The following is a 14,538-nucleotide window of genomic DNA, read 5'->3' as shown; positions in this document are numbered from 1 at the left end:
CAAAGGACAATCATTCCTCCTTGCCCTTCTTGACATCTCTGCAGCTTTCGATACTGTAAATCACAATACCCTACTAAACCGGCTATCAGATATAGGTATTGCAGGATCAGCTCTTAGATGGTTCGACTCCTTCCTTAGCAACAGAGGCTATAAGGTTAAAATCAATAACAAGGAATCCTCACACACTAACGCCCCATTCGGAGTTCCCCAGGGCTCCTCCTTATCGCCCACCTTGTTTAACATCTACATACTCCCTCTCTGCCATGTACTCTCAAATCTAAAGCTTAATTTCTATATATATGCAGACGATGTACAAATTTTAATCCCCATATCCAAGTCACTGGACTCAACACTCAAATTATGGAATTCTCATTTACAATCAATCAACCATCATCTTTCTAGCATTAACCTGGTGCTCAACACTTCCAAGACTGAACTATTGCTAATCACCCCAGAAGGCAGTCCCTTTCATAACCAACTGCATTCTAATGTACAAATATCCCACGCCCGAGATCTTGGAGTCATAATAGATAGTCACTTGAATTTAAAGCAATTTATAAAACATACCACACGGGAGTGCTTCTACAAGCTTCAAGTTCTCAAAAAACTCAAACCGCTCCTATTCCATTACGATTTCAGATCTGTCCTCCAAGCCATTCTTTTCTCCAAGATAGACTACTGCAATTCCATCTTGCAAGGTCTACTGGCTTCTACTATAAAACCTCTCCAGTTGCTCCAAAATGCAGCCGCGAGAATTTTAACAAATACTAATCGGAGAGCGCACATCTCCCCCGTTCTAAAAGATCTTCATTGGCTCCCAGTAAACTTCAGGATCCTTCATAAATCACTGACAATTATCCACAAAAATATTTACCATCAGACCCCATTAGATCTTTCACACCCTCTCAAACTGCACTCGACAACAAGACCCTTAAGAGATTCCTACAAGGGATCCTTACGTGTTCCCCCAATCAAAATTGCACACCTTGCAAATATCAGAGACAGGACTTTCTCTATCACAGGACCCTCCATCTGGAATTCTATGCCCCCAGACCTCAGGCAGAAAACCTGTCTACTAACTTTCAAAAAGAAACTAAAGACATGGCTATTCTGCCGAGCCTTCCCCATTACTAGCCCAACAGCCTGATTTAGAACTTTCATATTGCTTATGTAAATAAACAAACACTAATCTTGCTCACACGTCATCATGAGGTTGTCTCCTTGCCTCCCTCCCATATTCCATTGTATATAGTAATTTATCTTCGTTCTCCCCCTCTTTTTTTCCTTCTCCCAGTTAAGGCATCCTTGTTATAATGTAACTTTATGCTCCTTTAAATTGTCACTTGTTGATTGGTTGGTTATAGTTTCTGCTTAGTTCAATGTAAACCGAGTTGATTTGATTTGTATCAAGAAAGTCGGTATATAAAAGCCTTAAATAAATAAAATAAATAGTGGAGAAAACTGAGATAGTGAGTACAGTGGAGCATAAACAGAGTTCTGATATAGAGCCTCGTTGGTAAAGTTACTCACACAGCGGTTTCTCCCAGAAGGTGACTCAGAAGCTGGAATAGAGGCAGGCCCTCGAGGAGCGAATACCTGGTTCCAGGGAACAGCTCTGAGGAAATAAAGTTGGTAACTCACTGATGATGTAGGCGGTGGTTTCTTCCAAGCAGAAGAGATAGGTTCACGCAGCGAGTCAGGGAACAAGCGCCCTCGAGGAGCGAGTACCAGTTCCTGATAGCGACCTGAAAGAAATGAGAGAGGCCCCCGAGGAGCGGGTACCCTGTTAGAATAAAGTCCAAAAATTGGAGAGGCAGCGTAGCTAGGAAAGGAGAGCGAATCCCATTCGTAAGGAAATCCCGACCGTTGCTAACTCGAATAGCTAGCAAAAGGTGTAGGCTTATATATCCGGGATGTGTGACGTCATCACAGGGGGACGCTCCTGAGGTTCGCGGCAAAGAGAGAATATGAAGCAGGGCCGCGAGGCGCGCGCGCCCTATGGTACCTGGACAACATGGGATGCAGCGGCCAAGCCGGACCGGGGATGCCGGAGAGGACGGCAGGCAGATGCCATGGCACCCAGACGTCCATCAACCGCGGGAGGAGTTGCAAAAAAGGTAAGATGGGCGGAGTGGAAACTTCGGGCAGCAACAGTCGTAACAGTACCCCCCTTCAAAGGGCAGTCTCCTCTGCGGGTACCAGGTTTTGGCTTCAATGGATGTGTGAGATGAAATTGATGGAGCATCTCTTTATCAAGGATATTAGCCTGAGGCTCCCAAGAGTTTTCTTTAGGGCTGAAACCTTCCCAAGAAATAAGGTATTCTAATATTTTGCCTCGTCTTCGGACATCAAGAATGGCTTCGACCTTATATTCTAGGTCATCTTCTGCATTGATGCCAGTTGGTTCCTGAGTCTTGGAAGAGAATTCACTGAGTATGAGAGGTTTCAAGAGTGAAATGTGAAAAGCGTTGTGGATGTTTAGTCCAGGTGGTAGCTTCAGACTGTAAGTGATGTTGCCAAGACGTCGGAGGATTGGAAATGGTCCAACGTAGCGAGGAGCAAATCGAGTGGAGGGTAACTTTAGTCTGAGATGTTTGGTAGATAACCAGACTTTGTCACCAGGTTTGAAGACAGGCGCTTGAGAATGGAGAGCGTCATAAAAGTTCTTAGCTCGGTCACTCGCTTTAACTAGCATGTTTTTCGTCTGAGTCCACAGATTATGGATTTCAATCAGCAGTAGACTGAGCTGCTGGGGACGTCCACTGAGAACTTCAGTGGAAGTGGCAGTGTTGGTGAACGTCCATATACCACTTCAAAAGGTGTTGATCCAGTTGATGTTGCTGAGAGGAGAGGATCACCTTGCTGGTGGCTGAAAGGAATCAGTAAGTTTTTACTTGGGACATTGACTTTTTAAAAGTATTGGGGCAAGTTAACTATTTGGGAATATTATTTAGTGTGTTTGTGTGTTTGTGCCTTTAATAGTAGGAACCAGTGAATAAACAAGTTAGACTGTTTGCATTTTTAAATAGTCAGTCATAAGGTAGCAGTAGGTAGGCAGTGAATAAACAAGTTAGACTGTTTGTATTTTTAGTCAGTCAATAAGGTAGCAGTAGATAGTGTGTTTATTTTTAAAAGTCTGCAGAACTGAGTGTTCTCCAGACTTTTAAAGAGCTGACTGTTTGTTTTAATACTAACTGAGTGCATTGTATTGAAAAAAAACCCCCACAAAAAAGTAGCCAGAAGCTAGAATAAGCTAGGAGCAGTATATACCAAAGTAAAAAGTTGAATAGTTCAGCTCAGTTACTCACCTTGGAAAGGTGTTGAGGTAGTGTGATTGGGTTTGAATAGGGACCAACATATGTTAATCAAGGGAGCAGTGAGTCACTCAGGCTGACTAACTGAAGTTAGACTGTTTGTATTTCCCAACCATCCCACCCCTCGCCCACCTGCCCCTAGCTCATCCCTTAATTTATAGGCAGGTGCCACTTTCACAAAAAAAACAAAACAAAACCCATCAACAAAAACTTTATTGAGAATTCGATCAGACCCCAGTAGGCCACTACCAGACACATAGTGAATTCACTAATACATTTAAAGGAAGTTAGACACATTCCTACTCCCATAGCAACCTAAAACTTAACTAGGAACTGATCAAAATTGAGATGAAGGCAGCAGTCCAGCAGCAAGAGGGGGGCTTCCCAGTCTTTTGCATCGAGTGTCACATGTATGATTTTTTACCCACCGGTGAGAAGTTGTACATGTGCATGCGATGCAAAGAGCTCCTGGCTCTCAGAGAACGAGTCCGATCTCTGGAGGCTAGAGTGGCAGACCTGGAGGAGCTGAGGCAGACAGAGAGGTATATAGATGAGACCTTCAGGGACATAGTAGTCAAGTCCCAACTTCAGACTGGCAGCCCTGGTGCTGCCTTGGAGGAAGAAGGTCTCATAATGGGAGAGCACCAATCAGGTGTAGCAGGAAAGGATCCTTTAGCAAAGACCTGCTCTCTAGGTGATGCATTGTCCTTTCCCACTGAGGATATCTCCCCAAGGCCTACTGCCCAGGAGGGAAGGGTTAGGTCGGCCGTCATAGTTGGTGATTCGATTATTAGGAATGTAGATAGCTGGGTGGCTGGTGGGCGTGAGGATCGCCTGGTAACATGCCTACCTGGTGCGAAGGTGGCGGACCTCACGCGTCACCTAGATAGGATTTTAGACAGTGCTGGGGAGGAGCCGGCTGTCGTGGTACACGTGGGCACCAACGACATAGGAAAATGTGGGAGGGAGGTTCTGGAAGCCAAATTTAGGCTCTTAGGTAGAAAGATTAAATCCAGAACCTCCAGGGTAGCATTCTCTGAAATGCTCCCTGTTCCACGCGCAGGTCACCAGAGGCAGGCAGAGCTCCGGAGTCTCAATGCGTGGATGAGACGATGGTGCAAGGAAGAGGGATTCAGTTTTGTTAGGAATTGGGGAACCTTTTGGGGAAGGGGGAGTCTCTTCCGAAGGGATGGGCTCCACCTTAACCAGGGTGGAACCAGACTGCTGGCGCTAACCTTTAAAAAGGAGATAGAGCAGCTTTTAAACTAGAACAAAGGGGAAAGCCGACAGTCGCTCAGCAGCGCATGGTTCGGAGAAAGGTATCTTTAAAGGATACTAATGATGCATTAGAATTAGGGCATCCCGACAGTGAGGTTCCAATAATTAGAAAAGTAGTCCAAGTGCCTGTAACTAAAAACTCACCTGAGCTAAAAAATTCTAACTTATCCCTATCAATTAAAAAGCAGAATAAAAATACAAACAAAAAACAAACTTTGAAATGTTTGTTTGCTAATGCCAGAAGTCTAAGAAGTAAGATGGGAGAATTAGAATGTATAGCAGTAAATGATGACATAGACTTAATTGGCATCTCAGAGACATGGTGGAAAGAGGATAACCAATGGGACAGTGCTATACCGGGGTACAAATTATATCGCAATGACAGAGAGGAGCAGTCGGGAGGAGGTGTGGCGCTTTATGTCCGAGTTGGCATAGAGTCCAACAGGATAAACATCCTGCATGAGACTAAATACAAAATTGAATCTTTATGGGTAGAAATCCCTTGTGTGTCAGGGAAGACTACAGTGATAGGGGTATACTACCGTCCACCTGGTCAAGATGGTGAGATGGACAGTGAAATGCTAAGAGAAATTAGGGAAGCTAACCAAATTGGTAGTGCAGTAATAATGGGAGACTTCAATTACCCCAATATAGACTGGGTAAATGTATCATCGGGTCACACTAGAGAGATAACGTTCCTTGATGGAATAAATGATAGCTTTATGGAGCAATTGGTTCAGGAACCGACGAGAGAGGGAGCAATTTTAGATCTAATTCTCAGTGGAGCACAGGACTTGGTGAGAGAGGTAACGGTGGTGGGGCCGCTTGGCAATAGTGATCATAATATGATCAAATTTGATTTAATGACTGGAAAAGGAACAGTGTGCAAATCCAAGGCTCTCGTGCTAAACTTTCAAAAGGGAAACTTTGATAAAATGAGAAAAATTGTTAGAAAAAACTGAAAGGAGCAGCTACAAAAGTAAAAAATGTCCAAGAGGCGTGGTCATTGTTAAAAAATACCATTCTAGAAGCACAGTCCAGATGTATTCCACACATTAAGAAAGGTGGAAAGAAAGCAAAACGATTACCGGCATGGTTAAAAGGGGAGGTGAAAGAAGCTATTTTAGCCAAAAAATCTTCATTCAAAAATTGGAAGAAGGATCCAACAGAAGAAAATAGGATAAAGCATTAGGGATGTCAATCGTTTTTTGACGATTTAAAATATCGTCCGATATATTTTAAATCGTCAAAAATCGTTAGGGCCACAATACAATACCAATTCCCCCGATTTATCGTCAAAAAATCGTAAATCGGGGGAAGGGGGAGGGCAGGAAAACCGGCACACTAAAACCCCCTAAAACCCACCCCCGACCCTTTAAATAAAATCCCCCACCCCCAAATGCCTTAAATTACCCTGGGGGCCAGCGGCGGTCCATAGCTAAATCGGGAGAAGGGGGAGGGCAGAAAAACCGGCACACTAAATCCCCCTAAAACCCACCCCCGACCCTTTAAATTAAATCGGGGGAAGGGGGAGGGCAGGAAAACCGGCACACTAAATCCCCCTAAAACCCACCCCCGACCCTTTAAATTAAATCCCGCCCCCCTCCCGAACCCCCCCCCAAATGCCTTAAAGTACCCTGGGGTCCAGCGGCGGTCCGAAACGGGCTCCTGCTGTTGAAGCGTGTTGTCTTCAGCCGGCGCCATTTTGCAAAATGGCCACTGCAAAATGGCGGTCGGCAAGAGATCGACTGCAGGAGGTCGTTCAGCGGAGGTCCGGAACCCTCGCTGAACGACCCTCCTGCAGTCGATCTCCTGCCGGCGGCATTTTCCGTACGGAAAATGGCGCCGGCCATACGCATATGGCCGGCGCCATTATCCGTACGGAAAACGATTCACGGCAGGAGATCGCTCCCGGATGCCCGCTGGACCCCCAGAGACTTTTGGCCAGCTTGGGGGGGCCTCCTGACCCCCCACAAGACTTGCCAAAAGTCCAGCGGTGGTCCGGAAGCAACCTCCTGCGGTCGAATCGTGTTGGTCTATGGCCGCCGCCATTTTGCGGCGGCCATTTTGCAAAATGGCGCCGGCTGAAGACAACACGCTTCAACAGCAGGAGCCCGTTTCGGACCGCCGCTGGACCCCAGGGTACTTTAAGGCATTTGGGGGGGGTTCGGGAGGGGGGCGGGAGTTAATTTAAAGGGTCGGGGGTGGGTTTTAGGGGGATTTAGTGTGCCGGTTTTCCTGCCCTCCCCCTTCCCCGATTTAGCTATGGACCGCCGCTGGATCCCAGGGTAATTTAAGGCATTTGGGGTGGGGGATTTAATTTAACGGGTCGGGGGTGGGTTTTAGGGGGTTTTAGTGTGCCGGTTCACGATTTTAACAATTTTCACGATATTCTAAACACCCAAATGGCAATGATACGATTCCCTCCCCCTCCCAGCCGAAATCAATCGTTAAGACGATCGAGGACACGATTCACATCTCTATAAAGCATAAACATTGGCAAGTTAAATGTAAGACATTGATAAGACAGGCTAAGAGAGAATTTGAAAAGAAGTTGGCTGTAGAGGCAAAAACTCACAGTAAAAACTTTTTAAAATATATCCGAAGCAGAAAGCCTGTGAGGGAGTCAGTTGGACCGTTAGATGATCGAGGGGTTAAAGGGGCACTTAGAGAAGATAAGGCCATCGTGGAAAGATTAAATGATTTCTTTGCTTCGGTGTTTACTGAAGAGGATGTTGGGGAGGTACCCGTAATGGAGAAGGTTTTCATGGGTAATGATTCAGATGGACTGAATCAAATCACGGTGAATCTAGAAGATGTGGTAGGCCTGATTGACAAACTGAAGAGTAGTAAATCACCTGGACCGGATGGTATACACCCCAGAGTTCTGAAGGAACTAAAAAATGAAATTTCAGACCTATTAGTAAAAATTTGTAACTTATCATTAAAATCATCCATTGTACCTGAAGACTGGAGGATAGCAAATGTAACCCCAATATTTAAAAAGGGCTCCAGGGGCGATCCGGGAAACTACAGACCGGTTAGCCTGACTTCAGTGCCAGGAAAAATAGTGGAAAGTGTTCTAAACATCAAAATCACAGAACATATAGAAAGACATGGTTTAATGGAACAAAGTCAGCATGGCTTTACCCAGGGCAAGTCTTGCCTCACAAATCTGCTTCACTTTTTTGAAGGAGTTAATAAACATGTGGATAAAGGTGAACCAGTAGATATAGTATACTTGGATTTTCAGAAGGCGTTTGACAAAGTTCCTCATGAGAGGCTTCTAGGAAAAGTAAAAAGTCATGGGATAGGTGGCGATGTCCTTTCGTGGATTGCAAACTGGCTAAAAGACAGGAAACAGAGAGTAGGATTGAATGGGCAATTTTCTCAGTGGAAGGGAGTGGACAGTGGAGTGCCTCAGGGATCTGTATTGGGACCCTTACTGTTCATTATATTTATAAATGATCTGGAAAGAAATACGACGAGTGAGATAATCAAATTTGCAGATGACACAAAATTGTTCAGAGTAGTTAAATCACAAGCAGATTGTGATAAATTGCAGGAAGACCTTGTGAGACTGGAAAATTGGGCATCCAAATGGCAGATGAAATTTAATGTGGATAAGTGCAAGGTGATGCATATAGGGAAAAATAACCCATGCTATAATTACACAATGTTGGGTTCCATATTAGGTGCTACAACCCAAGAAAGAGATCTAGGTGTCATAGTGGATAACACATTGAAATCGTCGGTGCAGTGTGCTGCGGCAGTCAAAAAAGCAAACAGAATGTTGGGAATTATTAGAAAAGGAATGATGAATAAAACGGAAAATGTCATAATGCCTCTGTATCGCTCCATGGTGAGACCGCACCTTGAATACTGTGTACAATTCTGGTCGCCGCATCTCAAAAAGATATAATTGCGATGGAGAAGGTACAGAGAAGGGCTACCAAAATGATAAGGGAATGGAACAACTCCCCTATGAGGAAAGACTAAAGAGGTTAGGACTTTTCAGCTTGGAGAAGAGACGACTGAGGGGGATATGATAGAGGTGTTTAAATCATGAGAGGTCTAGAACGGGTAGATGTGAATCGGTTATTTACTCTTTCGGATAGTAGAAAGACTAGGGGGCACTCCATGAAGTTAGCATGGGGCACATTTAAAACTAATCGGAGAAAGTTCTTTTTTACTCAACGCACAATTAAACTCTGGAATTTGTTGCCAGAGAATGTGGTTCGTGCAGTTAGTATAGCTGTGTTTAAAAAAGGATTGGATAAGTTCTTGGAGGAGAAGTCCATTACCTGCTATTAAGTTCACTTAGAGAATAGCCACTGCCATTAGCAATGGTAACATGGAATAGACTTAGTTTTTGGGTACTTGCCAGGTTCTTATGGCCTGGATTGGCCACTGTTGGAAACAGGATGCTGGGCTTGATGGACCCTTGGTCTGACCCAGTATGGCAATTTCTTATGTTCTTATGTTCTTATGAGAATTGATGGCGAATTCAGCTCAAGGTAACAGTTCAGCCCAGTTATTCTGACAGCAACTCACGTAGGCTCGAATGAACTGTTTTAAGGTTCTATTCATCCGTTCTGTTTGGCCATTTGATTGCGGATGATAGGCTAAAGTGTAGTCTAGAGAAATGTCGAATAGCTTGCACAAGGCCCTTCAGAATCTTGCCATGAATTGGGATCCTCGGCCTGAGACTATGTGTTTTGGTAGGCCATGAAGGCGAAAAATGTGCGATATGAAGATCTTTGCAAGCTCCAAGGCTGAAGGTGAGCCAGGCAGCGCCACAAAATGGACCATCTTGCTGAAGCGATCGACTGTTACCCAGATGGTATTCATTCCTCCAGAAAGGGTAAATCGACTACAAAGTCAGTTGTGATGTGTGACCAGGGCTGTTCCGGAGCTGGCAATGGTTGCAGCAATCCCCACAGTTGGCCAGAAGCAGGTTTGTGTTTGGCACAGTTGGTACAAGATGCCACGTAGGATAGTGTATCTTTTTTGATAGTAGGCCACCAATAGAACTTCTGGATCTTGAGCAGGGGCGGTGTTGACCAGGATGGACAGCCAGCTTGGAATCGTGCGCCCAAAAAAGCACTTTATTCCTGGGGTGTTTAGGCACGATGGTTTTACCAGTGGGCACAGAATGGGGTAGATTTTCAAATACCGCGAATAGGCGTACTTTTGTTGGCGCTTCAGGCGCCAACAAAAGTACGCTGGATTTTAGTAGATACGCGCGTAGCCACGCGTATCCGCTAAAATCCTGGATCGGCGCGCGCAAGGCTATGAATTCTGTATAGCCGGCGCGCGCCGAGCCGCGCAGCCTACCCCCGTTCCCTCCGAGGCTGCTCCGAAATCGGAGCGGCCTCGGAGGGAACTTCCTTTTGCCCTCCCCTCACCTTCCCCTCCCTTCCCCTACCTAACCCACCCACCCGGCCTTGTCTAAGCCCCCCCCCCTTACCTTTGTCGGGGGATTTACGCCTCCCGGAGGGAGAAGTAAATCCCCGCCCGCCAGCGGGCCGCTAGCGCACCGGGACGCGACCTGGGGGCGGGTCCGGAGGGCACGGCCACGCCCCCGGGCCCGCCCCTGGAACGCTCCCGACATGCCCCGAAAACGCCGCTGCACTCGGTCCCGCCCCCGACACGCCCCCAACACGCCCCCCTCCGAAAACCCCGGGACTTACGCGAGTCCCGGGGCTCTGCGTGTGCCGGTAGGCCTATGTAAAATAGGCTCACCGGCGCGCAGGGCCCTGCTCGCCTAAATCCGCCCGGTTTTGGGCGGATTTAGGCGAGCAGGGCTCTTAAAATCCGCCCCAATGTGTAGTCACCAAGATGACTTTCTTCGGGTCAATTATGTGCTGAGGTTCTTCAGGCACATCCTCCGAGAGAAAGAAGCATGACAAGGCATCAGCTCTGGTATTCCTGTCTCCGGAGCGATATTTAAGCACAAAGTCAAAGCGATTGAAAATAAGGACCATCTAGCTTGTCTGTGGTTAAGACATTGCGCTTGGCAGAGATACTCTAGATTTTTATGGTCCGTGAATACGGTTATTTGATGTTGAGCACCTTCGAGCCAAGGCCACCATTCCTCAAATGCTGACTTAATAGCCAAGAACTCTGCATCTTCGATCCCATAGTTCTTCTCTGCCGGGGAGAAACGTCGTGAGAAGAAAGAGCAGGGACGTAAGGATTTGGAGTCTCCAGTTTGGCTCAATACAGCCCCCACACTGACATCCGAAGCGTCAACTTCTATGATGAATGGCTTGTTGGGGTCAGGATGACGCAAGCATGGTTCCGTGGAAAAGGCAGTCTTTAATTTCTCAAAAGCGGAAATGGCCTCCGCAGACCATTTTGAAGTAGTGGCACCTTTGCGGTTCATTGCGGTCAAGGGCACTGTTAAAGAAGAGTAGTTCTTTATACAGCTTCTATAATAGTTGGTAAACTCCAAAAATCGTCTCAGGGCCTTCAGGCTGGTAGGTTGGGACCAATTTTTAATACTCTCTAGTTTTTGAGGGTCCATCTGGAAGCCATCTTTAGACATGATATACCCAAGAAAAGGCATTCGCGGAGTCAGCGTAGTACTTGCTTGACATCCTCTAGATGAGTGGGCAAATCCTGAGAAAATATCAGGATATCATCCAGGTATACCACAACACTCTTGTACAACAGGTCCCACAAGATGTCGTTTATTATGTTCTGAAATACAGTGAGTGCGTTGCACAGGCCGAAGGGCATTACTGGCCATCTCGAGTGTTGAAGGCTGTTTTCCATTCATCGCCACTGCAAATGCGAACTAAGTTGTAGGCCCCCTTCAGGTCAAGTTTTGAGAATATTTTGGCCCCCTGAAGCTGGTCAAACAGCTCCGAGATTAAAGGCAGGGGGAAAGCCGACAGTCGCTCAGCAGCGCATGGTTCGGAGAGATGTATCTTTAAAGGATTTTGGCCCCCTGAAGCTGGTCAAACAGCTCCGAGATTAAAGGCAGGGGGAAAGCCGACAGTCGCTCAGCAGCGCATGGTTCGGAGAGATGTATCTTTAAAGGATACTAATGATGCATTAGAATTAGGGCATCCCGACAGTGAGGTTCCAATAATTAGAAAAGTAGTCCAAGTGCCTGTAACTAAAAACTCACCTGAGCTAAAAATTTCTAACTTATCCCTATCAATTAAAAAGCAGAATAAAAATACAAACAAAAAACAAACTTTGAAATGTTTGTATGCTAATGCCAGAAGTCTAAGAAGTAAGATGGGAGAATTAGAATGTATAGCAGTAAATGATGACATAGACTTAATTGGCATCTCAGAGACATGGTGGAAAGAGGATAACCAATGGGACAGTGCTATACCGGGGTACAAATTATATCGCAATGACAGAGAGGAGCAGTCGGGAGGAGGTGTGGCGCTTTATGTCCGGGATGGCATAGAGTCCAACAGGATAAACAACCTGCATGAGACTAAATACAAAATTGAATCTTTATGGGTAGAAATCCCTTGTGTATCAGGGAAGACTACAGTGATAGGGGTATACTACCGTCCACCTGGTCAAGATGGTGAGATGGACAGTGAAATGCTAAGAGAAATTAGGGAAGCTAACCAAATTGGTAGTGCAGTAATAATGGGAGACTTCAATTAACCCAATATAGACTGGGTAAATGTATCATCGGGTCACGCTAGAGAGATAACGTTCCTGGATGGAATAAATGATAGCTTTATGGAGCAATTGGTTCAGGAACCTACGAGAGAGGGCGCAATTTTAGATCTAATTCTCAGTGGAGCACAGGACTTGGTGAGAGAGGTAACGGTGGTGGGGCCGCTTGGCAATAGTGATCATAATATGATCAAATTTGATTTAATGACTGGAAAAGGAACAGTGTGCAAATCCAAGGCTCTCGTGCTAAACTTTCAAAAGGGAAACTTTGATAAAATGAGAAAAATTGTTAGAAAAAAACTGAAAGGAGCAGCTACAAAAGTAAAAAATGTCCAAGAGGCGTGGTCATTGTTAAAAAATACCATTCTAGAAGCACAGTCCAGATGTATTCCACACATTAAGAAAGGTGGAAAGAAGGCAAAACGATTACCGGCATGGTTAAAAGGGGAGGTGAAAGAAGCTATTTTAGCCAAAAGATCTTCATTCAAAAATTGGAAGAAGGATCCAACAGAAGAAAATAGGATAAAGCATAAACATTAGCAAGTTAAATGTAAGACATTGATAAGACAGGCTAAGAGAGAATTTGAAAAGAAGTTGGCTGTAGAGGCAAAAACTCACAGTAAAAACTTTTTTTAATATATCCGAAGCAGAAAGCCTGTGAGGGAGTCAGTTGGACCATTAGATGATCGAGGGGTTAAAGAGGCACTTAGAGAAGATAAGGCCATCGCGGAAAGATTAAATGATTTCTTTGCTTCGGTGTTTACTGAAGAGGATGTTGGGGAGGTACCCGTAATGGAGAAGGTTTTCATGGGTAATGATTCAGATGGACTGAATCAAATCACGGTGAACCTAGAAGATGTGGTAGGCCTGATTGACAAACTGAAGAGTAGTAAATCACCTGGACTGGATGGTATACACCCCAGAGTTCTGAAGGAACTAAAAAATGAAATTTCAGACCTATTAGTAAAAATTTGTAACTTATCATTAAAATCATCCATTGTACCTGAAGACTGGAGGATAGCAAATGTAACCCCAATATTTAAAAAGGGCTCCAGGGGCGATCCGGGAAACTACAGACCGGTTAGCCTGACTTCAGTGCCAGGAAAAATAGTGGAAAGTGTTCTAAACATCAAAATCACAGAACATATAGAAAGACATGGTTTAATGGAACAAAGTCAGCATGGCTTTACCCAGGGCAAGTCTTGCCTCACAAATCTGCTTCACTTTTTTGAAGGAGTTAATAAACATGTGGATAAAGGTGAACCAGTAGATATAGTATACTTGGATTTTCAGAAGGCGTTTGACAAAGTTCCTCATGAGAGGCTTCTAGGAAAAGTAAAAAGTCATGGGATAGGTGGCGATGTCCTTTCGTGGATTGCAAACTGGCTAAAAGACAGGAAACAGAATGGGCAATTTTCTCAGTGGAAGGGAGTGGACAGTGGAGTACCTCAGGGATCTGTATTGGGACCCTTACTGTTCAATATATTTATAAATGATCTGGAAAGAAATACGACGAGTGAGATAATCAAATTTGCAGATGACACAAAATTGTTCAGAGTAGTTAAATCACAAGCAGATTGTGATAAATTGCAGGAAGACCTTGTGAGACTGGAAAATTGGGCATTCAAATGGCAGATGAAATTTAATGTGGATAAGTGCAAGGTGATGCATATAGGGAAAAATAACCCATGCTATAATTACACGATGTTGGGTTCCATATTAGGTGCTACAACCCAAGAAAGAGATCTAGGTGTCATAGTGGATAACACATTGAAATCGTCGGTTCAGTGTGCTGCGGCAGTCAAAAAAGCAAACAGAATGTTGGGAATTATTAGAAAAGGAATGATGAATAAAACGGAAAATGTCATAATTCCTCTGTATCGCTCCATGGTGAGACCGCACTTTGAATATTGTGTACAATTCTGGTCGCTGCATCTCAAAAAAGATATAATTGCGATGGAGAAGGTACAGAGAAGGGCTACCAAAATGATAAGGGGAATGGAACAACTCCCCTATGAGGAAAGACTAAAGAGGTTAGGACTTTTCAGCTTGGAGAAGAGACGACTGAAGGGGGATATGATAGAGGTGTTTAAAATCATGAGAGGTCTAGAACGGGTAGATGTGAATCGGTTATTTACTCTTTCGGATAGTAGAAAGACTAGGGGACACGCCATGAAGTTAGCATGGGGCACATTTAAAACTAATCGGAGAAAGTTCTTTTTTTACTCAACGCACAATTAAACTCTGGAATTTGTTGCCAGAGAATGTGGTTCGTGCAGTTAGTATAGCTGTG

This window comes from Rhinatrema bivittatum, chromosome 1 (assembly GCF_901001135.1).
Source record: "Rhinatrema bivittatum chromosome 1, aRhiBiv1.1, whole genome shotgun sequence".
Taxonomy (NCBI): domain Eukaryota; kingdom Metazoa; phylum Chordata; class Amphibia; order Gymnophiona; family Rhinatrematidae; genus Rhinatrema; species Rhinatrema bivittatum.
Note: the sequence above shows the minus strand (reverse complement) of the source record.